Source organism: Gorilla gorilla, chromosome 7 (assembly GCF_029281585.2).
Source record: "Gorilla gorilla gorilla isolate KB3781 chromosome 7, NHGRI_mGorGor1-v2.1_pri, whole genome shotgun sequence".
NCBI lineage: Eukaryota > Metazoa > Chordata > Mammalia > Primates > Hominidae > Gorilla > Gorilla gorilla.
The window spans coordinates 93,783,998-93,811,983 of NC_073231.2; the positions used below are offsets into that span (position 1 = coordinate 93,783,998).

At 36.3% G+C, this 27,986-nt stretch overlaps 1 long non-coding RNA gene across 1 annotated transcript; it reads right to left on the bottom strand.

The window, feature by feature from the left end:
- On the bottom strand, positions 1–27,843 carry LOC129524111 (uncharacterized). Its single transcript, XR_008667764.2, has 3 exons — positions 27,689–27,843; positions 27,411–27,512; positions 1–165 (listed from the first exon to the last, which is right to left on the bottom strand). It is a non-coding gene; the product is annotated as an uncharacterized lncRNA (long non-coding RNA).
- Positions 27,844–27,986: the final 143 nt, after the last annotated feature.

Below are 27,986 nucleotides of genomic sequence, written 5' to 3' on the forward strand. Positions count from 1 at the left end.
TTTTACATTCCAGAAATACATTACATGTTGGGTTTACAGGTCTTCATCGATACTTACGGTAGATTTTGAGTACATGTTATAACACAAAATGCCAAGGTTTAGAGCACAGAGGGACACCAATTTGTGGAGATGTGGCAAGGTGAATACTGATCCATCTCACAGCAGCTTCATAGAAGAGACAAAGCAAATTAAACACATGACAGATTTTCCTTTTCACCTTTAAGGCACTGAACTAATAATACTGAGAGAAACAGGAAAGATAACACTTTGGAAGTCTGATTTACACTTGGGTAAAGATATATTGGTCCTAGATAGTTCAGTGCTAATTCTTAGATCCATATTCAATAACAGAATTTAGGAACTTAAAACCCTGGGACAAATTTTAGATAAATTGGTTTATTACTTATCTTTCCACAAGTCAAATCTCCCACATCTTGTACACCTTCTGTATTACTTATACACATACTGTGTACTCATTATCTGCAAGGATGTGATAAATGAAGTGGTGCTAATCTGTTCTATGGCTTTTCAAAGACTGATTTTTTAAAAAATCCAAGTTTTTAAAAATAATCTAAAGAGAAAGCCCAAATCATTTGAAGCCACATGTAACATTAGTTTCACATTTTGCCACAGGAGCACTTTGTTTTCAAGAAATAGATCTATCCTCCATGTTCCATAGGTTTTGAATCTAGGTATACAGTTTTACTTGCAAATACTGTAAGATGTATAGATACTTCTACAGGGAAAAATAATTTGTCAACCAAAATATTCAGCCATCTACTGTGAATATACATTGAGTAAATTTATTATTTGGTGTAAGAACAAAAATTGAATCTTATAAACATAGTCAATATAATATTTGGATTGTATCTTCATTAACATAAAAATTACTCTTGCCTGATACTTAGCATATGTAAGATTTTCAAATAAGAGAAAGGACAGGACTCTTAGTGGATATTCTAGCCAAAAAGAAAGGAAATGCTGAAATGGAAAAATCATTTACTTAGCTCCAAATCTAGGAAAATGTAAATTGCCAGTGTCAATAAAGTTTATCTGTGTTTCATGTAGCCTCAGTATGTGTGTGTGTATATATATATGTTACATTATCATTCATGTGTGCATATAATACCTTGAAAACTTCGTTTTGTGTCATTTTCATCAGTGTACATAAATGCCATGGGATAGAAGTAATTTTAATTGATTTTGTTGTTTAAAGGACTGTTCTTTATTCTTTATTTACAGCTATGTTTTCAGGCATAAGCGCCATAAATTACAGGGTCAATATTGAGCATTCAAGATAAAATCAGCTCCTTTGACCTACAGCTGCTTTCAGGCTGAAGTTTTAGTGTAAACCAAGTTTTTGTTCTATACGCAAATGCAGCTTTATTAATGTTCATTTTTCAACTTAAGATATATGATGAAATTATTCCTTGAGTTATCACATATAAATAATAAATATACATTTATACTAATAACCAGTTCTTGACAGGTTTTTCCCTTTCCCTTTTCCTGGCAGCGATCAAGTTCTCTCAAGCATACCGTACTGTTTCACAGCCAACACCAACAACTGATTCACCCCAGATCTTTTCTTCTCTACTTTTTTCTTCTTCAAGAGAATTGAACATTTTCATTACTTATCTTCTTTACTTTCACCATTTTTATCATTCAGAACAGTTGATTCCTTCTCTAGCAAAAAAAATCTCTGCCTTTACTCAACCATGTCTCAACTATTGCTCAACCAAATCAATCTGTACTGCATCTCAGCCAAATTAACTGTTGACAGCTTTGCACTATAAAATTTCTTCCCTCATCAGAACTAGTGTAAATTACTGTAACTTTCACCTCTCAGATCCCAGTTGTTCCGTTTGAAGTCACATAGAATAAATGGATTTTTTCTTTCAGAATAGCTTACTAGGAAGAGTAAACGTTTTGGAATCAGACTGTGTCTGTTCAAATACCATCTCTCCTTAGCAGACATAAGACTTTGAAACAAATTACTTACCTTCTCTTTGTTTCTATTTATTTTATATGGAAAATAATAAGAGTATCTAGCTCGTATGATTATATTGAATATTAAATGAGGATTAAGATCCTAGTACAAAGCCTAGCATATAGTATTAAAATATCAGCAACTAAATTATTGTTTTTCATATCTGTGAGATATATCATTGCAATTATTATAAACTCAATTCAATTTATCATTTTCAAAATGAATGTTCTCAGTTTTTCCAACTGTTCTTAAAGGACATACTTCAAACTTTTTTTTTTGTTTTGTTTTGTTTTTTTTTTTTTTTTGACGGAGTCTCTCACTGTTGCCCAGGCTGGAGTGCAGTGGTGCGATCTCGACTCACTGCAACCTCCACCTCCTGGGTTCACACCATTCTCCTGCCTCAGCCTCCGGAGTAGCTGGGACTACAGGCGCCCGCCACAACGCCCGGCTAATTTTTTGTATTTTTAGTAAAGACGGGGTTTCAACGTGTTAGCCAGGATGGTCTCGATCTCCTGACCTCATGATCCGCCCACCTCGGCCTCCCAAAGTGCTGGGATTACAGGCGTGAGCCACCGCACCCGGCCCAATCTCTTATACTTAAGTATCTTATTTGAATCCTGATTGTTTCATCATGCTTGTATTAGCATCCTGTCACTGCTGTAACAAATTACCACAAATTCAGTGGCTTGAAACAATACAAATGTACTGTCTTAGCGATTTGCAGGTCAGAAGCATGAAATGAGTCACTCATTTAAAATCAAGTTGGAGGCATGGCTGCATTTCTTTCTGGAAACTCTAGGGCAGATGCCATTTTCTTGTCTTTTTCAGCTTCTATAAGCTCCCTGTTTTCCTCGACTCATGGTTTTTTTCCATCTTCAAAGCCAGTGATGGCTGTTGAAGTCTTTTTCACAATCCCATATATTTCCTTTCTGATTCTTCCACCTACCTCTTCAGTCATTTAAGGGACATTGTATTATACTCAACTCAATCAGATAAACCAAGATATTCTCCCTGCCTTAATTAGCAATTTTAATTCAATCTGCAACTTAATTTCCCTTTGCTGTATAACCTAACATATTCATAAGTTCCAAGAATTACAATGTGGGCATTCTTGGAGGGTCTTTATTCTGTCAGCCATACCACTCAATCCTATTTTTCATTTTTATTCTTCTTTTTCATTATTTTATGTTGCCTTTGGTACCATTAATATAATTCATTATCAGTATTAGTATTTCACTCATAGTGAGAGGTTCATTGAATACTTGATTGATGTAAAAAAATAGAGCTCAATCTCAATATTAAAGGATGAGAAGCATTTAAATAGATGGACTAGAGAAGAAAGGTCATTGGAGACAGGAGAAATTAATGAAACAATAGTAATAAGAAAGAGCAAGCTAAACATAAAGTTCTTGGGAGGAAGAGCTTCAATTTAGAAAGTGATAAAAGATAAGGAGGGATGGTTAAAATGAAGCCAATTATAGATGTCTTTAAATACCAAGTTGAAAAGATTATATGTAGTGTAATCATAACAAGCAATTATATATAATATATAATATAAATCATTATATTTTACATAATATAATAAGCAATTATATATTATTATTTATATTATCTTATATAATTACCTTATATACTATTTATATTATATATTATATATAATAATTTCTAATATATAATATATACATATATACAAAGTATGTATATAATATATATGTATATAATATATACATATATACAAAGTATGTATATAATATATATGTATATAATATATACATATTATATATTAGAAATAATTATTTAATTGCTTATTATGATTACACACTATTACAATTATATATAAATTGCTTATTATGATTACACACTATATATATAAATGGTGTGCATGTAAATATTTTACGTGATAACATAAAGTCTGATTTGCCAAAATTGTCTCTCCTGTGCTCACTTCAGCACCACGTACCAAAAAGTGTCTCTCCTAGACAAATTTACAGTAAGCTTAAAAGTCTCCCATTATTTCTTTGGATTTAACATTCTTGTCTTTTTTAATTGATACATAATAATTGAACATATTTACGGGGTACAAGTGGAATTTTGATACATGCATACAATGTTTAATGATCAAATCATGGTAACTGGACTACCCATCACCTCATTTATCCTTTCTTCTGTTGAGAACATTGCAAATCTTCTCTTCTAGCTATTGTGAAATATACAATAAATTATCGTTGACTATAGTCACTCTACTGTGCTATCAAACACTAGAACTTATTCCTTCTATCTAACATTTTTGAACCCATTAACCTACCTCTCTTTCTCCTCCATCCCCCATGCCCTTGCCAGACCCTGGTAACCACCATGCCTTACATGAGATATTCCTTACACGAGATCCATTTTTTTTTAGCCCCTACATATGAATGTTAAAGGCAAGTAGTCCTAGGGATAAGGTAAGAAGGGTAAACTATTGATACAGTAACATATATTGACATTTTCCCTACAAAAATGACTTTCTAAGTTAAATCATGAAAGCATTGAGGCTGGGGATTGGATTAGGGGACTGGAAGAAGCTCATAAACAGAACTGGGACAGTGGTTGGGGAGGAGACTGAAAACAGGGGGATAATGCCAAGGACAGACAATGCCTACCTCATAATTTTGCCAATAGCTTTTCCCATTTTCAGTCAACAAGAAGCATCCACTTTTTAAAAATCAGTTACTGATATGTTAAGAACAATGTCTTTTGCTATTACTCAAGTAGGTCAGATTTGAACATGTTGAGTATGAAATAACACAGGCAAGGACTTATCAGCCCATGTCCCATCATTTTTTCCTACATCATTATGAAAAGCTCATACACAAAACACTTGTGATGAACATTACAGTCACCTGGTGCCTGTAGGAGGAAAATACTATCATCCTTAGGGTGTTGGGATTTCAAAATATGAATTCGTTGAGGGGACAAAAACATTCAGACCACTAGCATTCCATCCCCACACCACCACCTTCAATTATATCCTTCTCACATGCAAAATACATTCATTTCATCCCAACAGCCCCAAGTCTTAAGTCAGTACCACAAAGTCCAAGTCCAGAGTCTCATTCAAATCATCTAAATCAGATGTGAGTAAGACTCAAGGTAGGAGTCATTCTGAGGCAAATTGCTCTGTGAACCTGTGAAATCATACATATTACATGTTTTCAAAAGACAGTGGTGGAGCAGGCTAACAGAATAGACATTACCATTCAAAAAAGGAGAAATAGTTAAGAAGAAAGGAGTAACAGGTCCCATGCAAGTCTGAAACCCAATAGGGCAAACAATATTAAACCTTGAGGATGAAGAATCATCTTTGGCTTGAGGTCTGCCTTCCAGGCCCACTGGAGGGAAGATTCCACCTTCCAGACCCACTAAGGCAGATGTCCTGCCCCCTGAGCTTTGCCATGCAGGGGTTGGGGCCCCAAGGCTCTGGGTGTTCCTGCCTCCACAGCTTTGTTGGGCACAGCCCACACAACAGGTATTATGATTGAAGTTGTATGCCTGTGGCTCTCCTGGGCTAGAGTTGCATGCCAGTGGCTCTACTGGTGTGGGATCTCCAGGGTGGCTCCACTCCCACGGTTGTTCTCTGCCTGTGTAGCTTACCAAGGCTCTGGAGGGCTCCATACTTTGAAATCTAGTTGGAGGTAGCCATAGCCCCAGACTCCAGCACTGCATGCACTGGTTGACACAGTGCTTCCCAGACTCCATCAATATTTGCTATCTGTGCCTTCAGGAGGGGCAACCACCATGGCCTGAGCCATGCCAGAGCCTGCCATAACTGCAACTGGGGCAGCCAAAGAGCATGGCTACACTGCAGTTCAGGGAGCACAGCCTGAGATGTGAGGCAGTGCCAGGCAAGACATGCTAGGGTCCCTCAGGCACAGTAGCCCCTTGTTGGCATTTGAAGCTGCTCTGCTGCCCAGGCTCTTGCACCCTGGGGCTGGATGGCGGTAGCAGCCCTGATGATTTCTAAATTGCCATCATGGTCATTCTTTTATTTTCTCACTCATTAGTTCATGGCTGCTGCTTCGATGGCTGACTAATCTCATGGGATGGTCTTTGGCCACACTCTTCCTGTCCTCTTCCAAATAGGTTTCTCATTTCTTTCAATATGAACAGGTTGGAGTTTTTCAAACCTTTAATTTCTGCTGCCTTTATTTTTTGATATTTCTATTAGTCAGGGTTCTCCAGAGAAATAGAATCAATAAGATTTTGTATTATATTATTATACTATACTATATTTATTATAATACTATATTATATATATCATGGAGATTTAGTATACAAATTGGCTCATGGAATTATGGAGGCTGAGAAGTTCCACCATCTGCTGTCTACAAGCTGGAGACCCAAGAAAGCCAATGGTGCAATTCAGTATTTGTCCCAAGGCCTGAGAACCAGAGCAGCTGATGGTGTAAGTCCCAGTCCAAATTTGAAGGCCCGAGAACCAAGAACACTGGTATATGAGGACTGGAAAAGGTGGCTGTCCTAGCTCAAACAGAAGACAGTGAATTCTCCATTTCTGTAACTTGTTATTTATTCGGGCCCTTGGTGGATTGCATAATGCTTATCCACACTGGGGAGGGCGATCTTTACTCAGCCTACTGATTCAAATGCTATGTCTTCCGGAAACAGCCTCACAGACACATCCGGAAATAGAGTTTCACTAGCTGTCTTGGCACTCTTATCCCAGTCAAGTTGAAAGATAAAATTAATTATTACAAACTTTTCTAATGATATTAACAGAAGTTTTTTAAAATATAAGCCCTATAATTAGGATGATCATATAATTTGTCATCTAAAATAAGCCTCCATTTCAGACTGAAAGTGCACAGTTATTATATTGAGACAAAAGGAGTAAACTAAGACCTCCTAGGACAAATTAGAACGTAAGATACCCTATGCATAACAATGGTGCAATCTGTGTGTGAAAACAAGGTTATTAAGTTTATAATCACATGTTTAGTGGAATCTCATATTGCTGATTACCATAAATGTAAAATTCTTGTATAGAGAGGGAGGGGAACAAATGTATTCTTCTAATTCCATTAATACTGTCTTAACCTTGATTTGATTGACTATTTTCAGAGGCTGGAGGAAAAATACAATATGAATTTAAGAAGCAAATCCATATTGGCCCTATGTAGTTGATATTGGAGAACAGAAGGAAGCTATCACATAAATAGCCTAGCTAAGCCTCAAGTTCAAGAATGTGTGTTCTGAGGAATGTCTTGAGAAGCATAAATTTTGGAAAACAGCCAGTGTGTGAAAACCTGCCGGAAAAATGCAAAGGAAGTCCATGGCACAGGCAGTGAGAAGGGCACAGAGAGCCTTTGATAATGCTGGAAGCTTAAACAAGCATTTGAAAGAAGTCTAGAGAAGTAAATGGGAAGGGAAAATGAGCATCATTGAATTGGAGACTTACGATAGTTGAATTTCATAGCATGTAAATTATATCCTAATAAAACTGTTAAGAAAAGAATTTTAAAATCCGTGACATAATATTTTGTTTTTATTTCATCACGGCATTTTAAATTTTAGTAACCAAATTATTGTTATAAAAATTAAATCATGGACACACCTTTTACATGATTTTGTTTGAATAATAGTGCCAGAAAACAGTGATTAATGGCTAATTGTCCTACTGAGGAACTGTAGGGACATGGCAGAGGGCTCAGTCATTGACCCAGTCCTAATCAGTAATTGTGTGCATTATTTGGATTAAGACATTTAAGGCTGTTTACCAAATGTTCAAGTGACCCCAAGCTAAAAGACACTGCTAAGTTGATGACAGAATCAGGATTCAAAATTATATTGACCATTTAGAAAGTTCGACCAAAATCAATACAGTAAAATTAAACAGGAATATATATAAAATTCTACCACTAGTTAAATAGGAAAAAATAAAGTTCAGTGTATCTAAGATGAAAGGAGAAATTTTTCTGTTATAGCAGACATGAAGCTGAATGATTTCAAGCACAAAGGTTATTTCTTTCTCATGACACATGCCCATCATAAGTTGGTAACAGGGCTCTGTGCATCAGTCACTGAGATTTAAGAGCAATGCAGCCCTCATCTCAGTCATTGTTGGTTACTGTGCCAGAAAGAAAGGAAAGTTTGCTAAAAGCCTCATCGGTTCTTAAGACTGCCATCCAGAAGTTATGCGTATAACTTCCTTCCACAATCCATTAGCCAAAGAATGTCATTGAGCCACACTTAATTGCAAGGGGGCAGAGAAGTGCCATTGTATCTGTGCTCAAGGGGTGGATAATCACAAATATCCACCAGTACTAATACCTATTGTAAACTGCATGAACAACAACAAAGATTAATGACTATAGTAAGCAGAATTATCAGATGATTCCCAAGTTTTCTGAATCCTACCCTCTCCCCCAGGGATACACTCTGTAATCTCCTCCCCTTGAGTGTTGCCTGGACCTGTGGGTATAAAGGATATTACCCCTATGACTGGATTATTTTTTATGACCAAGGCTGGAAAACTTTGCAGATGTAATTAAGGTTTTAAATCAATTGATTTTGAGATAATAAAAAGGGAGATTATCCTGGCTGGACCTAAGCTAATCAATTGAGCCCTTAGAAAGGACAGGGTCCTGAAAAAAAAGTGATTGAAAGCATGAGAAGTATTATTCTGCTGACTTTTAAGAAGTCAATTGCCATCAGAGACAGCTAAAGACCTTAGGGCAGCCTCTTGGAGCTGGGAATGACTCCCCCAGCAAACAATAATAAAGAAAATAGGGCTCTTGGTCCTATAACTGAAGAAATAAAATTGTAATAACCTGAATGAGACTGGAAGAGGAAACTAAGCTCTAAATGAGAACACAGTCCAGCTAATACATTTATTTCAACCTGAGCCCCTGAGAAGAGAACCCAGTTTCATCAAGTCCAGTCTATTGATCCACAGAAACTATGAGATGATTAAAAAAAAATTGTATGTAGTCTTAAGACATTAGCTTGTGGGAATTTGTTGTGCAGCATAGAAAATGAATATAATTATAAAAGAACAAGTTCATAATATATGATGTTTTAAAAGCCAACCACACAAAATACAAAGGACAATGATGATTCAATTTCGCTTTTAAAAAAGTGTATCGTGTATTTGCTTAGGAAAATAATTATGATGTCTAGACAGTTCTGAGTGGAAAAAAAAAATCAAACTGTTTTTCCTCTGCTGTCACTCCATAAACAATCAACACAGAAGACTTCTGTGACCAAGTGTGTATGGGGTTTTCCCACACACACACCAAGCAAGCAATCGATTCTACAGCAGCTACTGCTGGGTGTCCTCCAGTTCAGTTCCAATACTATCTAACTGGAGACAGCTTCACATCCCACAGGGTGAGGGCTCAGTCCCACAAGACTACCCCTCACTTCTGATGTCAACTTCAAGCCATAAGTTGTTTTACCTGGGCTTCTGACTGACTGGCTATAAATCTGGGTTCCACGACCTCTTCCTCTGGTTCAAACAATTTGCTAGAGCAGCTCACAGAACCCAGGAAACACTTACGTTTACCAGTTATTATAAAGAATATTGCAAAGGAAACAGATGAAGCAACTAATTTGGGCAAGATATGTGGGAAGGGACCTGGCGCTTCCATGCTGTCCCCACATGTGCCTCCCTCCAGGAACCTCCACATATTCAGCTGTCCGGAGGCTCCCTGAACCCTGTCCTTTTGGGTTTTTATAGAGGCTTCATTAAATAACATGGTTGATTAAACCATTAGGCATTGGTGATCAACTTACCCTTCAGCCCCTCTCTCCTCCCTGAAGTTTGGGGTGCCAGAGTGGGACTGAAAGTCCCAACCCTCTAATCATGCCATGTCCAGTCTCCATCCTGAAGTCTTTGCCATGACCAGTCTCCATCCTGAAGCTACATTGAAGCTGCCGCCATCAGTCATGACATCAAAAAAGACATCATCATTGACATACAAAAAAGCATCACTTTGGAGATTGCAAAGATTTTAGAAGTTGAATGCAAGGATATGGGGATGAAGACAAAATATATATTTCACAATATTATAACAGTCAAACATTAACAATTGTGGTTAATGCTGGAAGCCACTTTGTCCAATACATGGTGTCATATATAATTTTCTCTTCATAATATCTTCAAGGTAATTATCTTCATTATCATGTAATTATTGTAAACCAAAAATAAAATTCCATCTCCCCAATTGACTGAATAGACCCCCTTTTTGGCCAAGGGGATTCCAAAGAAACCTGAAAAACTAGTTCAGGCCATGATGGGAAGTGAGGGATCAGACATACCTCATTATACCCTCACTCTCTTTTGAAGTTTAGACACAGCTGATCAGCATTAACATTAAAACACAGATGTTAAGACTGACACACGCTCTTTGTAGCAACAAGATACCAAATTCCAACCTGCCTCTAGTATAGCATAACATGACAGACAGCAGACCCTGAAAGAAACAAAGTATTTTACCCCAAAATATATTTCTTCGACATATTTTGAAGTGGCCCTGCAAAGCTGTCTCTTGAGAAAATTTATATTCTGTAGAGAATCCCCTTCCCTTTCCAGACCTTTTTCTGATTCTAAAGAGATTAGCTGTGGGGTTTGGCACCTTTTAAAGGTCTAAATAGGAAACATTTGTCACCTATTGCCTCTAGGGCAGCCACCTATGAGACCTTATTGCATAATATGAACTATGGTATCTGCTTCTTATTTTAATCCAGACACTACTTTCTATTGATTCCAGGTCTTTAGATAATAACTTAACTCTTTCAACCAATGGCCAATCAGAAAATCTTTGAATCCACTGACGATCTGGAAGCTCCCAACTCCCCCTTCGGAATGTCTTGCCTTTCTGGACCAAACCAAAGTATACATCACAGATATTGACTGATGTCTTATGTCTCCCTAAAACGTATAAAATCAAGCTGTTTGGGCACATGTTCTCAGGGCCTCCTAAGGCTGTGTCATAGGTTATGATCCTTATCATTGCAAAATAAACTGTGTATTGATTGATACCTGTCTATCATACTTTTGGACTTACATAATGAATCAGGTGACTATTACTTTTGTCAGGTTTTCATGTGTTTTCAAAATTTAATAGAGCAAATATGTTTTTCTTTTGTATGTAGATATGAATAAATAAAATATATTTTCATTTAAAAATATTTTGCAAATGTATGGAACAGTAGACAGCAATTTACATTTAGGATAACCCACTGTCGACCTAAAGGAAGAAGATGAGGCACAAAATATAATTTTTAAGTGTTTTCTTGAGCCAATATGAGGACAACTGCCCAAGAAACACTTCCAAGTTGCCTTGGGGAGTGGTCCGTTCAGCCTTTATTACAAGTAGGTTTCTAAAGGCAAAAGGAAAAAAGGAGTAGGCTGAACTAAGCTGGAATTCTCATTGGTTTTCAGAAATAACATTGAATAGTGATTAGCTGTACACTGCTGAACTATAATAGGGTATGAGTTATGGTGTACAGCATTGTTGGGTTAATGTATGGCTACTTGGTGTTGGTCAATCTAAAGCCCACATAGCAAGTAGCTTCAAGAGGTGATTAGTTAGCTCAAGGGGAAGTGAGATGTTCCCATTTCAATGCCTCTCTGGGCCTGATCATTTAAAGGGGCTCATATTTCTCAGATAAAAAGTTTCTTTTCTTTCTCAACACAAACTATGAACATGGCCACAAATCGAATGTGATCTAGCAATTAAATGAGACCATAAAATAACCTTAGCCATCTTAATCTAATATTCTAATAGTCTTTCTTGCACTGAACTGGATAGTTTAGTATGATTTATCAAATTCCATTTCCCCTTTCTTTTAGTTCACTTGTCTCAACCATATTTCCCAATCTCTCCTGAACTTTGGCATGATCCTATGAGCCTTAGTTTGTACAATGAGATTCAAAGTAACATATACCACCAGATATGTGCTAGATCTCGCACGTAAAAGCCTTCCTTTCTTGATCCTTCATTATGTTCTGTCCTCCCGCTGGCTAACTGGGAGGTCATGCAGGGTGCCCCTAGAAGACTGTGTTAATGATAGCAGAATCTGGGTCTCTGAAAGGCTATTGGAGCTTACCCCGCTAAGCCACCCCAGTCATCTGTAACTGCCCTAGACAGTTACATGAATGACAGATGTATTTCTTTTGTTTTGTGTTATTATATTACACTTTAGGACTATTATTACAATTAATTGAGCACTTACTCTATGCCAGATCATCTGTTGTTGAGATTCTGCATACATTATTTGCAATCATCATCATCCTAATTTCACACATGATGAAACCAAATCTCCAGAAATTCTAGTCAATCATCTCAGATTGCTCTTCTAACTTGTTATGACCAAACAAGGACTGGAACCCAGGTCTTTTAAAATCCAAATCTATTTAAACAATGCCTCTGCTGTATTGCCATAATTTTAGAGGGATAAAAACAAACTTGACTGAATTGAAGAAAAAGAAACCGAGAATTGCAAAGTGCCCAAACATTTTCCTACTGGAAGTATTTTATGGAACTGGAGTTATATGACCTGAAGAAAATCCGCTTGAAGTACCTGAAGGCTTGCTATTTGGGAGTAGGAATATCATTGCCCTTTGCAGCAGAAGTGGGAGATCTAAGGAAGAATTTCAGTTGAACCTAAGAAATGTTCTAATAACTAAAGCTGTCCAACAGAGAGATGTATTGTCTTCATTTATTAAAGCTTCCATTCATTCAACTAACATTGTATTCACATTTTATGCTAGGCATTCCACTAGGTGCAGATGATACTAAGATGAATAAGACTTGGTTTATGTCATTAATAATTTACTTTCTAGAAGGAAAAATGCATGCAAAAAAAAATACTTGCAGTAAAGAACAATAACTGTAATAATTGCCTGAAGTTGAAAGCAATTGGCCCTGTTTGACTTTGCTAGGGAAAATGTTCTAAAACACTGCTCTATGGAATAGTGCCTGTTTAATGAAGTTTTTGCTACTCCAAAATAAAATGAGAAAAATAAGAAACAGAGAGATATTTTCAAAAGGCTAATTTATTCTTGTTGTCAGATTATTTGCATGTTTCCTTTTTGATGTTAAATGTTCTTTTTTTATAAAATGATGTGGTTGTAGCTGGTGGCTTGTTACTTGCTTTGTGTTTTATGTTAATATCTTTACTTTGCAGAATAAAACTTTAGCAACTCCATGTTGCCTCAAAAATTGTTAAATGAAATGTCACTAGCCCATTATAAGCCACAGTCTAATTTGAGCTGGATGTTGAAAGCTAAATACAAGTTTACCAGATAAATATAGGTTTTCCAGGTAGAAGTGTGTAGTCACAAAAGCACAGGGATTCAAACACTGCCTGAATTATATTGTGATCCTTAACTAATTCTCTCTTGCTGGAATATTGAATATCCCAAGGAGAGTGACAAAAACAATAAGCTGCAGAAATTGATAGGTGCCACATCACATCAACCTTTTGTACCATGCTAAATTTGATATGATTCTATAGGCAACAGGGACCTATCAAAGAAGTTTTCAGGCTGTCAGTCAGTGCAACAGTATTTTTAATATGGATCTTCAGACTGTTATTCAGTGCTCATTCCATTTTCTCTTGTACTTGAGTTTTTACAGTCTGTGATTGTGACATTTTTAGACCTGGCAAGTCTACACAATAAAAAATAACATTCATGTTAGACATCTTTTTCTCCCATACTCCAAAAACAATACTTTCTTATGGTGTTCTTGCTGACTTATTTTTAGTAGAAAAGATGTAAATAACATGATCTTGTTTATGTTTTAGAAAGAGCACAGCCTTATGTAGAAGCTGAATTGGAAAGGGACAGTACACTGGGACCAACTGGGTGATGAGTTAGAAGCCTGATGCAGCAGTGAGTTCCCTGAAGTTAAGAAGACTTGCAGCACTAAATATATCATCATGGCTCACAGTCCTTTCACTGAAATGATCCTTTCAACTCTTAAAAGGATACATTAATTTCCAGTTTAAAGGAACATGGGCCAGGCGCAGTGGCTCATGCCTGTAACCTCGGCACTTTGGGAGGCCGAGGCGGGTGGATCACCTGAGTTTAGGAGTTTAAGACCAGCATGGCCAACATGGTGGAATCCCGTGTCTACTAAAAATACAAAAATTAGCCGGCTGTGGGGGTGCGCACCTGTATTCCCAGCTATCTAGGAGGCTGAGGCAGGAGAATCATTTGAACTCTGGAGGTGGAGGTTGCAGTGAGCTGAGATTGCACCACTGCACTACAGCCTGGGTGAGAGCGAGACTCTGTGTCAAAAAAAAAAAAAAAAAAAAAAAAAGGAACATGGACACTAAAAACAGATATATGTAAGAATGATCATAGTGAAAATCACAGAAAGATTGCATTTAAATTTTTGTTCTTGCTTTCCTATTTTCTCCAGTCTGACAGATTCTGCATGTTTCTGCTTTTCCTCTCCTGTACGTTTTTATAAAAAAGCAGCATAGGACAATTCCTGACATTATCTCTTTAAAATGTATGATATCTTCCTACACATTATGTACCCGCTTCCATGCAAACCTGACTACAGTCTACTAATGAATAGACAGTCTTATCCAGACAACATCTATATTGCAAGTTTACTAAAGTTCCTTCAGCAAAATAAATTTATAAAATAAAATAAGAACCAGAATCACAACAAATTGCCATCTCAAAAAGCCTTGGTAAATTGATACTTCAAAATAATATTGAATTTAAATCTTTGAAAGGATGTGATTTGAATGGATTTAAGCATAGCATAGCTATTCCAGGTGAGATTCATATTTAATCAATAATTTAATATTTCTTTGCTTAGAGGTGAGTTACGCTAGAAGTTTTTGTCAAACTGCAATCAGCACCATCAACAGCTTAACCTTCCCTCCATCAATTACTTCTTGATCTCTAGTCCTAATAATCAAGAGGCTATTATAATTGTTTCTGGAGCCACTAAGATCTCAGTTCTTAGCAATTGTTGCTAATTTTTATATTCTACAATAATTAACATTAATCTCGTTTTTTCCTCTGTTGGTTTCAACTGCTGAGAATATATAGAAACTATGGCTGATATTATAATGTACTGTCAAAATGATTTTCAGCATGCCGAATCAAGCCTAAAAATATACTGAAAATATAAATAAGTTGGTTTCTCAGTCAATGCCACAATACTTTTAATGTGGGTGTTCAAACTACTATTCAGTGTTCATGTTGTTTTTAACTTGGGTTTTACGGTAAGAGATTATTACCTTTTGAAACCTGGCATATCTACCCAGTGAAAAATAGCATTCATGTTATACATCTCTTCCTTCTATACTTCAAAAACAATGCTTTTTCAGGATATTTCTTTATCACCTATTTCTACATAGAAAAGATAAAAATCGACAGAAATGTGCATAGCAGCCATTTTGCCAAAAAGCAGGACGCAGCAAAGGGAGGTATGAGTCAGGTCTATATTGTGCTCATTCTCTTGATGATCCCAGCATAATGAAACTAAAATCCTACATGGCAAATTCCTTGGAATTTCACATTTTGATTCTGTTCAGTCAGTAAATGTTATTTTGCTTGGTGCTTAATCTTCTTAAATAAGGAAGAAATTTTCACAAGGTTTGGTACCACATCCAAAACCAACTTTCTCATATGAACATAAACATTGACCCAACAGCTCTAAAGGTCCTGAACTTCAGGGTGTGGGATGAAACTACTTTGTGGGTTTATGTCTGGTGTTTGCTGTTTTTCAGTGTTTATGTATCAGAATCTCACCAGCAACTACGTGACATATTGGATAAGCAAGGTGTTAAGTTGAAGTCAAAGTTTTATAATAATCTGAAAAAAGCATCATTTAAATTTAAAATAAGGGAGGCAAATACTCCTGTGTGATCTCAGTTAGGTATGTACACAAAGGTTTACAAAGGACCTTAGCTTCTCTACTTTATATAAACAGATTTTCCTTCTAAATTCACTGTGGTAATGACATGAGGTAACATACATAACCTACAAGGTCACGTTCCAACCATAATCCAACCGTTCTGGTGGCTCCATATTAGCAAGCTGTACAGTCTTTGTTTTTAACTTAATGGTCACACGTTATGCCATTTTGTGAGACACAGGTTCATTAGACCTTCTGTTCAAGAGCCTTAAGGCCACAATTCATTCTGACTCTGCAATCACCGGTGACAATTTTTATATGCAGCCAAAATTTTCAATCACAGTGGGAAGGTTTGCATAATGTGTGGCTTTTTGCTGTTCTTTCTGATAATCCCATGTTGGGGGAAAAATCATTAAAGATGTATGCTGGAAAAGCATCCATACTGCATGTGCCAATTTACTGTTTTTCAAAAGAGCAAACTCTAGGAAAGGGAATATGGGGAAATAGAAGATATCAGCACATTTGGCTTTTTTATAAACAGTTTATATTGGTTTGTGATAGATATAAACCAGGAGGAAGATAGCTGGTAACCTTCCTTGTTAGTTATACTACGTAAAAGCACCAGTCTTCAAAGCTTTTTAGTTCTTTGAAATATATTCACTGTAAGTTACACCTTTAGGTGAGTTCTCCTAAATATATAGTGCTTTTGAAATTAATCTTGAAAGCAACCAACTAAATTTTTAGATTATAAGTTATTGTCACTGAGCCTTTTCTACTAATTTAAGAGATGCTGAGTGGAAGTCTGTCAGGCAAGAATTTAAATCACTTCTGGCCAAAAACTTGGAGCGAATCCATTAGAAACCCGACGTTATGCAGAAACTCTAATTGGAAGACAAATAAAGAGAGAGCTATTCCTATGCAGGATCCTGGGGTTTGATTTGTAGGTTATCAGTACACACTGACCTAGAACAGATTTTACAAGACAGAAAGAGTCTGTGCGTTTAAATAAACAAATATGAAATCATGTCAACTGACCACTGTTTTCAAAGATTACAGTCTGACACCATAAAAGCTCAAGAGACATTATTTCTACCCAGGAATTCTGTGGCTGTTTGGGTACGTTCGAAGTGCTTAAAGAAAAGAGAGGAGCTTGAAAAAATACATTGAGAGGTTGCAATATTAATTAAACTTACACGCTAAGAAGAAAGAAAAAGAGAGAGATAGAGGGAGGGTAAGAGAGAGAGACAAAGACAGAAATATGGTAGCAACAGTGAAAGCTTTCCTTGAGAGCTGAATTAAATTGTTTTGAGCAAAGTGCATGCATCCTTTAGACTGGAGGAGGAACCATGTATTAATAGTCCCAGAATTTTCGATGAGGGGAGCTCTGTGTTGACCTGCAAACCCAGAGAGGAATGAAACTGATTTATATTACACACAGCATATTCACCTTTACTCTCTAGCAGCAACAGGCCAGCAGGGCAGCCATGTTGCTCTGATGCATAACCAGTGACTTGGGTTCCAGTCTCATGTAGGCTAGTGACTGGATAGGCCATTTCAGGTAAATCACTTAGTCTTCATTGCCATCAGTTTTTCTCAGCTTTAAAATGTGGATAATACTGATTTTCAAAGACTAAGACAGGTTTAAGCGATATAATATATGACTGTTTGGGCTTTGTAATAAATATACACTATACATTTGTCAATGATTCATTAATTTTGGGAGGAAGCAGACTTTTCTGTGGAGAAAAGGCACAGACCAAAACTCTGGTAATCTTATGTTCACTGAGGGAAACAAAATGGAAGAACACCACCTGGCATATAATAATTATTAACTCTTTTCCCTGGCCTGGCAATTTCCCCATCGTAACACAGGCTACTGCCACAAATTCCTGGAATTGATTCAATGCACATGTCCTTGTTTCCAAGACCCTAAGTAAGTTGCTAGGATACCACTGGGACCTTTTAGCACTTTATTTTCCTTTTCTCAGTATACTATTGGAGAGGTACGTCCTTTTATAAATTGGAACATAATATATTCCTCAACTTGACACATAATGGCCTACAAGTCTGTGTTGCGTATAACTAGCTATGTTAAATTTAACAATACTAAGCCTTTTAGGTGATAATTGTTGGATACTTTAGGCCTATATTCTTTAACAGTTTTTAGGATATGTTTCAAACACTCAGTTTTTGCTGCAAACATTTCCTCAACTACCGACAATTAGTGAATGCAAAAATGTGGTAAAGGAACAAAATTTCCAGGTAAAACTGGAGTCATTTATATGCATATGTGTTCCAAATATTTTAATTATGCTTCAAAAGGAGGTAATATATTATCCAGGTGGATTAATAATGATATCATTTTCTAGTTCTCTCTCAAACTAAATGAATAACCATCTATGGAATCTTTAGCCCCACCCTACTTCCACTTTCTATGAAGGGAGAAAAAGGGAAGTGGACATGTTATTTAACTGTTGAACAAGTGAGTTGCCTAGCAACAAAAAACAAGTTTCAAAAGATTAGGTCAATAAGGTCCAACTAAATCTAAGAACAGTCAAACAGCATGCCCTTGGGTATCAGACCCCAGTTTGGGTTCTAAAATTCAAACATACAATCTTTACTATGTATTTTCAATAATATCAATTTATTTAAAATTGAGTTTCAAACAAAAGTCACGGCAAAATGATAAAACTAAAGTAATCCATGATAAATGCATTTCCACAGAACCTCAAGGTTGTGGATTCTCCCCTAATATTTAGGTTCAAGTTGTCCTGTACTTTCCAAGACAGGACAAGAATTTGCAGTACAGTTATTAAATGAGAGAATTCTGTTGCATTAAGGTAGTCAGCTGTTTCCTCATCTGGGCAGGCTGAATCTTTCTCAGTTTAGATCAATGAGTATGTGTATGGGGGTCTACAGGAAGTCAAATTTACTCAGCAGCTTGTGAATTTTGAATTCACAGAAGATTTTATGGATGATGTAAAAGAGGTGATTCAAATCCCACAACCCGCGTTAATTGCATTGAGTAATCTGTTTGATTTGGTTTCTTCAACCTATCCTTTGGCCACTACTAGTGGTCCCCCAGTGCCTTCCTTTGACAGCCCCTCAGCCTTTGATCTGTTGTGTGCAAAGTGTTTCATCTCTTCCCCAATTCCTCTGTCACACTCATCTAGGAACCCAGCAAGGCCTAAGGCAGTGTAGCCTGATGTTGCGGCTATATCATCCTGGGAGAAAGGGGAATCCCAGCCATCACTACAAGAAGTTTAGTACCATTTCCAAGAAAAATCTCAAGTCCTAGCTTAGGTATCACCTGAACCACTTGCTGAAAAAAATGAAAAGATCTGAGATTTGAAAAATAACTGTTTGCTAAGACATCAAAGTGAACATGACTGTTTCCTACAAGAGATGAGTCCCAGTGTCTAAAATAGCCTCTTCTCATTCTCATGTGCAATGGGATATGAATGCAGATTCACAAAGAAACTTTCTAATTAGTACACAAAGGGAAATTCTAGGAAGAGTGGAACTCATGTGAATTGCATGAAAAAAGCCATTCAGCTACCTTTGAATCATGACTTTTCCCCTAATTTCATAACCTTTTCTCTATATTCAAAACACACAGCAAAAAGGCAACAGAAGCAAGGAAGGAAGAACCAGGCTACCTCAATAGTTGATTAAATTCCTGAGATTTTCCTACCTAGGGGGTGTTCTGGGATAAAAAACAATTTGAAGAAATAGTCAAACCCTCTGATTTAGTATAGGATTTCTCCTTTCAAATACAAAGCTTGAACTGATTCTAATGAGTGTGCTGGGAAGTGTCAAACTGAAACTGCTGATGCTTTTCTTTCCTACTCCACAGTACTTCCACATTGAGTCCTAGGTTTAAAAAAATCAGCTATTCCTTTCTATTATTTTCCTTTTTATCTTATTTAAAGGAAAACAAACAGTGAATGCTTTGAAATGAACTTGACATATTAACCATGATCATTGCTACATGCACTGCTTTTATTTCTCAGAAGTTCACAACAGGTCTCTTCTTTCCAACTCTCAGAAGCTGTGCTAAGCCACATAGATCACTTGAGGACTCATAGTTTAACCTTCTCCCATAATCCTAAACTAGAGTCAGACTTGAGGAATTAGGTCTTGTTGGCTCTTTCCCAAGACTACATTCAAGACTACTCATCATTTGCTTAGCCTCTTCAACCAGCTTATTTCATTGTCTCTCTGGTTCACAGCAGCTTTATCTTACAAATGGCCTAAGCTGGAATTAACAAGCCGAATTTCCCAAAACACTAATCAAAACTACTTGCAGAAAACACATTATCTTCAGTTTCCTATAACTCCAAACATAGGGGAAACTAAAAAGAGCTGATTCATTTTGCATTTTCTATTTGGGTTTGTAACAGGATGTCGGAATGTCTCTAATAATATGAGCATTGTCCTTCAAGATGGTCATATCTAGATACTGAGTGCTTTCTCTAATAAAGTTCCCATTGTTAAAACTGGGAACAATGCTTTGAACATTCTGCTTTGGAATTACCTTCACTACTGATTTACATGTAATATGAGGGATATCATACTACTTTTTGACCACGCCTCACAAAGGTCAAAATTTTCTCAAAGAAAATTAAATGGTGTGGTTTAGACACAAAGTTTCGAGTGTCTTTGAGAAATGATCCAGTATAACTATTCAAGACAAAGGCTGTGGAAATCTTAGACCATAGTTACGAGTCAAAATAAAAATAAAGCAAGCTGTGCCTTCCATATATGCCTGAGGCTACGTCTCCAAAAATTTCTAGTTAAGTGTAAAATGTTCAGCCAATTATTTTCTTATGCACTGCCAAAAAATCTTATTTGATTTTGTTACTTATTTTATGTATTTATGTGTTTTATACCCAATCAACTAGTTATAATATCTGCACAGACTCAGTTTCAGGAAGATCTCTGCTTCAGACTCAGAGTATAATCATTAAGATAGTAACATAATAAAAATCCTTTCAAGAATCGTTATTACTTATTTATTCTAAAATAAATTCTTCATAATCACGATGGTTTATCTCAACTCTCTACAGAGCCTGCAAAAAGTAATAAGACTTTAAACTTCAGGTGCTTCAACACCTAAATTTCCTACAATAAAGATTTATATTTAAAAAGTCTCTTATTTTAAATGTTTAAATGTTCAAGGGTTTGGGGTACAACAGTATAAGTTATCATGTTCATTTAAAGGGATAAAATACCCTGCAGAAAAGCCAGGAGGATGTAGAATTGAATGTCAATGTCTAAGTTTTATGTGAATGAAACAGAGTGCTATGTATTGGAACGCCTTGGGGAGTGCAGGCAGCAGTAAAAAAAAAGTTTCAACAGAGAAAGTGGCCCATTTGTTGTCTGAATTACAAGGTCATTGCATTGGTCTATACAGCAAGCATCAAATTAATTACTTCTCTTTCAGATTTGACAATAAGAAGACAATAAAGCATAAGTGGTGATAGACATATATAGCTCAGTTAAATGAGACCGAATTGTACTAAATCATAACATGATCATGGTTGATTACAGCATTAACAATCCAACCATGCAAATTCATATACACAGAAAATGTACATGCACTCACATACAGAGGATGAACTATGTGATTGAGAATCTGTGGGTTATGTTTGCGTGTCACATTTCTTTAAGAAATATTAACCAAAAACACCACTCAGAGGTGAAAGAATCCTTCACCAACCAAAAAATACTCTTGCAAATGGAACACAGAAATTCCGACATTTGAACAAAAATTAAATATTGAAATGTATTAGGTCATGCCAAACATTATTGATGAATATATGTACAAACAATTTATGATGAACACTAGAAATTTTCTTGCTTGCATAATGCAAGGTATTATATCATTATTAATATCACTATTTTATCATTTGTATATAAAAGACAACAGATATCCTCTTCAAATTATTGAATTTTAAGTATTTATCTACAAAGGATTTGAAAAATTGATTCAAAAATGGTGATAGAGAGAGTATGTGTTATTATGCCGGTGTATTACTGAATGTGTCAAAATCCTTTACACACTGAATGTAAATTATCCCTAAAAATCGTATTTAAAATTTGTTCCACCCTTGCTTATATTTTTGGGGTGACTGAAGCAGTCCCTGATTAGTTAGCAAGCACTTCTTTAGTATATGCTGTAAACAAAGGTCCAACCAAATTGGATCCGGTTTAGCCAATAGAAATCTAGCTGTCAAAATCTGCTCCAGCTTTCAATGTCTTAGACTTTCATTTTCTAAGTGGACATGAACCTGAAGTTTGGTCTAGTCTCCAAATAAGAAAACTGCCACTCTAAATGTGATTATCTTCACACTGCAGCCTAGTGATCATCCAGTGTGGTGTAGTAGAATGAATGCAGGATATGGAGTCAGGACACTGATAAAAATCCCGCAGATACAAAACACTCTTCAGAGATAGCTGTGTAACATGGGGCAACTGGGTCTTCTAGATGTGTAGCTTTGGGCAACTCGCTTGCATTTCTGACCCTCTTATTTGTTTTCCAATTAAAAAATGGAGATTTTATCATGCTTGCATAAATCTAGAATAATCCATGCCATAAAGATTAGATTTGAAATGATAGTTACTCTGATGATTAATTTTAGGTGTCAACTTGACTGGATTAAGGGATACCCAGATTGCTGGTAAGCTATTATTTCTGAGTATGCCTGTGAGAGTGTTTCCAGAAGAGACTGACATTTTCATCACTGAGCTGAATAAGGAAGATCCATCCTCACCAATGTAGTCAGGCACCACCCAGTCAGCTGAGGGCCCAGATAGAACAAAAAGAGGAAGGATGAATTCTTTCTCTCTCTTCTGGAGCTGCAACACCCATCTTCTCTTGCCCTTGGATGTCAGAACTCCAGGTTCTCTAGCCTTTGGACTCTAGGACTTGCACCAGGGGCTCACCCCAGATTCTCAGGCCTCTGACCACTGACTGAGAGGTACACCATTTGCTTCCCTCATTCTGAGGCCTTCGTACTTGAACTGAACCATGCTCTAGGCTTCCCTGGTTCTTCAGCTTGCAGACAGCAGATCACAGGACTTCTCAGCTTTTATAATTATGTGAGCTAATTCCCCTAATAAATCCCCTCTCATCTATCTATACTATTGATTCTGCCTCTCAAGAGAACCCTGCTTGATACGGTTTCCTTTTATAAAACTATTTTCTCAGTAGTAATATACTTTTTACATTCTTGAATTTATGCGTTCTGCTTTTCAAAGTAATACCTACAAATGCCACGCCTGAATCTCCACTGGTGTCTTTGCATTACAGCTATTAATACATGTACATATATGTGTGTGTTTTATGGACTGAATATTTGTGTCTCCCTAAATTCGTATGTTGAAGCCCTAACCACCAATGCCTAACCACCAATGTGTTGGTATTTGGAGATGGGTCTCTGGGAAAAAATTAGGTTTAGATGACATCACAAGGGTGGGACCCCTATGATGGGATTAGTGTCTTTACGAGAAAAGGAAGAGAATCAAGAGCTCCCTCTCCTCCCTGCCACCTCCTGCCCCACCCTGTGAGGACACAATCAGAAGTTGGCCATCTGCAACCCAGAAAGAAAGCCCTCTGCTACCTTTATCTGGGATTTCCCAGCCTCCAAAAATATGATAAATAAATTCCTACTGTTTAAATCATCTACTCTATGGCAGCCTGAGAGAACTAAAACATAATTACAAACACACACACACACACACACACACACACACAAAGATACATACAAACACACACTCAGGTATGTGTATTTTTTTTTCAAATTTAAATTTTCAAAAGGAAAAATATAATCCAAATACCCAGTACGAATTTAGCCTCTTTAATCTAGGTTTTTTTCTATATGCCTTCTCTTTGGGTTTAAGGACAATCATTATTTGTCTCTTCTTGTCAGTGGAAACTTACAATGGAGAGAAGGAATTTGGATTTTATCTCACAGGTAATAAGAAGTCATTTTTCATACTTGGACAGGGAGTTAAAAATAAAGAATATTAGTCTGGCTACTCTGTGTAGGATATCCAAGATAGATCAAATGTAAGAAGTCTAGAGGCTCCTTATGTTATTCAAGTTCAAAATGATAAATGGTAAATTAGAATTGTGCTTATAAAAATACAAATAATTGTATTGATGCTTTGGAGTTGAATGTGCCTGAGTTTAGTTCTTGCTTCCATGATCACTAGCTCTGTGGTATTAAGTCTCGACTTCACTACATCTCAAGATTCTTCTTAAAATGGGATTAATAAAGCCAACCCACTGCAAGATTGGTATAGGGTTTTCAAAAGCCAGAGCTGTTAATAGTCAGAACTGATATTGGCAGCCAGTTCCCAATGACTAGATCTGGATCCAAGCGGGTATGGAGATTAAATGAGATGGTTAATGCTGAGTGCTGAGCAAAGTGCTTAATACATAGTACATCTGCTATTTGGCAGTTATTGCTGTTATGCACAGAAAAATTGGAGGGGGTTGGCTGTCATAATATTGAAACTGGTTGGATATAGAGAATGCATGAAAAATAAAGTTTAGAAGATTTGATATTTGAGATTTGGGCATCAAATTGAATTTGAATCTACTGGGACTATTAGGTCTTACAGTATACCAGCAGAATTTTTGGAAGAAGTGAAAAAGCATATGCAGATATGTAAAAGTCTTTCTTGTTGAAGGAAAGGTGCATGATGATCTTTATGATTTAACTGAGAATATTAATATCATAGTTAAAAACCAAGCATTTGAAGAAGTCATAATATGATAACTTCTTGAGACAGAAAATAATAAATTTAGATAAGATGTGTTAAATTCCAGATGATTGAGAGTCTTATAAAGGACTCAGCCCACCCACCCTCTACAAATATGAAAATATCTAACAGAATTTGAAAATATAAGAATACATGAAAGGCAAATTATTAGGGTATTATTAGAACTCCGTAGGTGATTTTATGTGTGTTTGTATAAGAAAAACCTTGGATGAAATGACTTGAAATTAGAGCAAAAGGGCTTTAGTAAATTTTGTGCTTTGTATAAGCAAATTTCTATTTTATCCAAAGGAAAATTGGATTAAATAATAGAAAACAGTAGTCATACATAAAATAATATATTATTAGAGAGGTTTATTTTCTCATACACAGTTTCCTATGTTCCACATTGATTAAATAAGAAAACATAATTAATAGCAGAATATTTGCTTGAAAATAATAACATAATAATATTGTTAATATGTTATCACGAAAAGTGTATTGTGAAACCACAGATGTTTGATATGGGTTTCAAGCATCATTTGTTTATTATAATAAGACATTGTGTTACACTATATTAAGATATTACACTTATTAAAACAAATTCTTTCAATCTATTAATACTACACACTGAGTAAAGAAGGAGTGACTAACTCAAAAGGAGACAATTATAAAAAAATCTGAAGATGAAATATAGCTTTCAGAATTTAAAAGAAAGAAAGTTGAGTTTTAAATTACCTGGAAAGAACCTACAGTTTCAAGTTAATGAAAGTAAAAGGCCTTGGCTGGGTGCAGCACTCCCAGCACTTTGGGGGGCCAAGGCAGGTGGATCACCTGAGTTCAGGAGTTCAAGACCAGCCTGGCCAACATGGCAAAACCCTATGTCTATTAAAATACAAAAATTAGTTAGGTATGGTGGTGTGCACATGTAATCTCAGCTACTCAAGAGGCTGAGGCAGGACAATCACTTGAACCCAGGAGGTGGAGGTTGCAGTGAGCCGAGATCACGCCATTGCACTCCAGCCTGGGTGACAGAGTGAGACTCCATCTCAAAAAAAAAGAAAGAAAGTAAAATGGCCTTAACTCATAAAAAACGCTATCTCTTCTATAGAGGAAACAAACTGGCAAAAAAACTTCAATTGTTAAGACTACAAATATCTGTTTCGGGCAACGGTTTTAGATGTTTGTATAAAATAAACCCGTATTTCCTTCTGGAATATGTAAATTCAAATCATTTAAATTAACATTTCCAATCCTCTATTTTTGTTTTGATGTTTTCTTTAGAAGCGTTTGTGATAGAAATGTGCTTTCCTGTAATCTGCACACCTTAATAAATACTTGTATATTGCTAATGTATATACTGCTTATATGAGATTCATATTTTAACAATGGATGTGAAATTTTATAGACTACAGACCTCAAAACCCTGAGCAGAGCCAGTCTGATTGAAAAACTACATCAACCCAATATAAGGATTGTGGCTTAGATGACGAAAATGTCTTTATATTATTAATTCAGTCACCTCATTGATTTGTCTACCTGATGACCCATACCAAACAGACACACAACAATAAATTTGGTTCACTGAAAAGCATTTTAACTAAAATTCGCCAGATGTTGGCAATCACTCATTCTCAATCCACATCTTATCTCACTGATGAAAGAAGAGAATCCCACAAGCCCTCAGCTATTCATTAACAAGTCAAGCAGCTCTCCATGGAGGCAAGCCCTTCACATGTTCCGTGGCCCTTTCTCTGATTGTAACATTTGTGCATTTTTCTTTGGCACTAAAAAAAAGAGAATTGGTCCCAGCACTTCTGAACATTTCAGGTGTTTATAAACCGCCCAAATGGGGACATGGTCGCCACTCCTCTATTCCTATTGGTGTTACTTGTCTTTTCTTTTCTTTTTTTTTTTTTTTGAGACATTTACAATTCCTTCCCTACCCAGCGGGCAACCTGGAATGACTTCCACTTCCTTAATTCCCACAGCCAGTCCTGCAAATCTCTCAGTCCACCCACCCGCTACAGATGCTCAGATGTGTTACCTCTCTTCGATTCCTTATTACCTTTCACCTGAACTACTGAAAGAGCCTTCTATAAATATTCTCATAAAGTAGTTTTTTCTTGTTTCACTTGATTTTAATTAATTCATAAAGTTATATGATATATCTGGAATTAATTTTTAGGGCTAGCATAAAGTGATACTTGAGGTTTACTTTTACATAGGGCTATCAGTTGGTCCAGCACAATTTACTGAAAAGGCTTTTCCTTCTCCATTGTATTGCTGTGTTATCATTGTAATGAAATGGAAAGACTACATAAGCATGTCTATTTTTACATTCTCTCCCCTCTTCCATCAAACTACTTGATTCTTATTTCAGTAGCACAAAGTGTTGACAACTACTAAATTTTGACTACTAAATCTTTATAGTCAGTGTTCAAGACAAGAAGTCCACCAACTGTTATTTTTCAAAATTGTTTCAACTATTTTAATTTTTTTCCCTGTCCATATAAATTTTAAGATCGGTTTGCGAATTTAATGAGTGCTTATGTAAATACAAACTTATCAAACAGTATACTTTAAATATGTGCAGTTTATTGTACATAATACTGTTTTTTTAAATGTTGTAGGTTTTCACTTCCAGGAAGATAGAACAGATGTACTTTTCTCTATTCCTTCAACTAAACAAAATGAGAAATCTTGGGAATTATATATAAAACAAACATAAAAAGATGCTGAAAGGTAGAAAGAAGGCATACCAAATAGGAAATCTGACACCTGAAGAACAACATGGTAGAGAGTTTTCTGAGTTTTCTTTTTGACTCATATATCTCAGGCTTAGAACTGAAGAAGCCGGTAACCTGGAAACATCAATGTGCAGAAACAAAAACAGTAAAATAGCAATGAAAATCAGCTGTCTCTAGCCAAATGGCCAGGAAAGGTGCAGCCCTGCAAGACAGAACATTTTTAAACAATAACCACTCCACTCAAGCGAAATTCTATAGAAAAAATTAAATTAAATTAAAAAGTGCCTCACCTCATCCATATCAGCAAAGTGTGATTGAAGAGCCTGGACTTTCATTCTTAAAGGCTGTAACAAGGTAGTCTAAAACCTGCACAGAGGTGGTCAAGAACAGGCACTTAGAAACAAATGCTTTTCATCCCCACCAGAAACGGATAAGGATCCCCTAGAATCCCTGATGAAGTGGTGTCAGAGAAGGGCTAGTGGAGACCCAGGATTATGACTGTGTAGCTGTGGTGTCACAAAGGGACATGTGAGAATGGAAATGAGACACTAATGAGTTACTAAATCGCTTCCCGCCAGTGGAGAATAA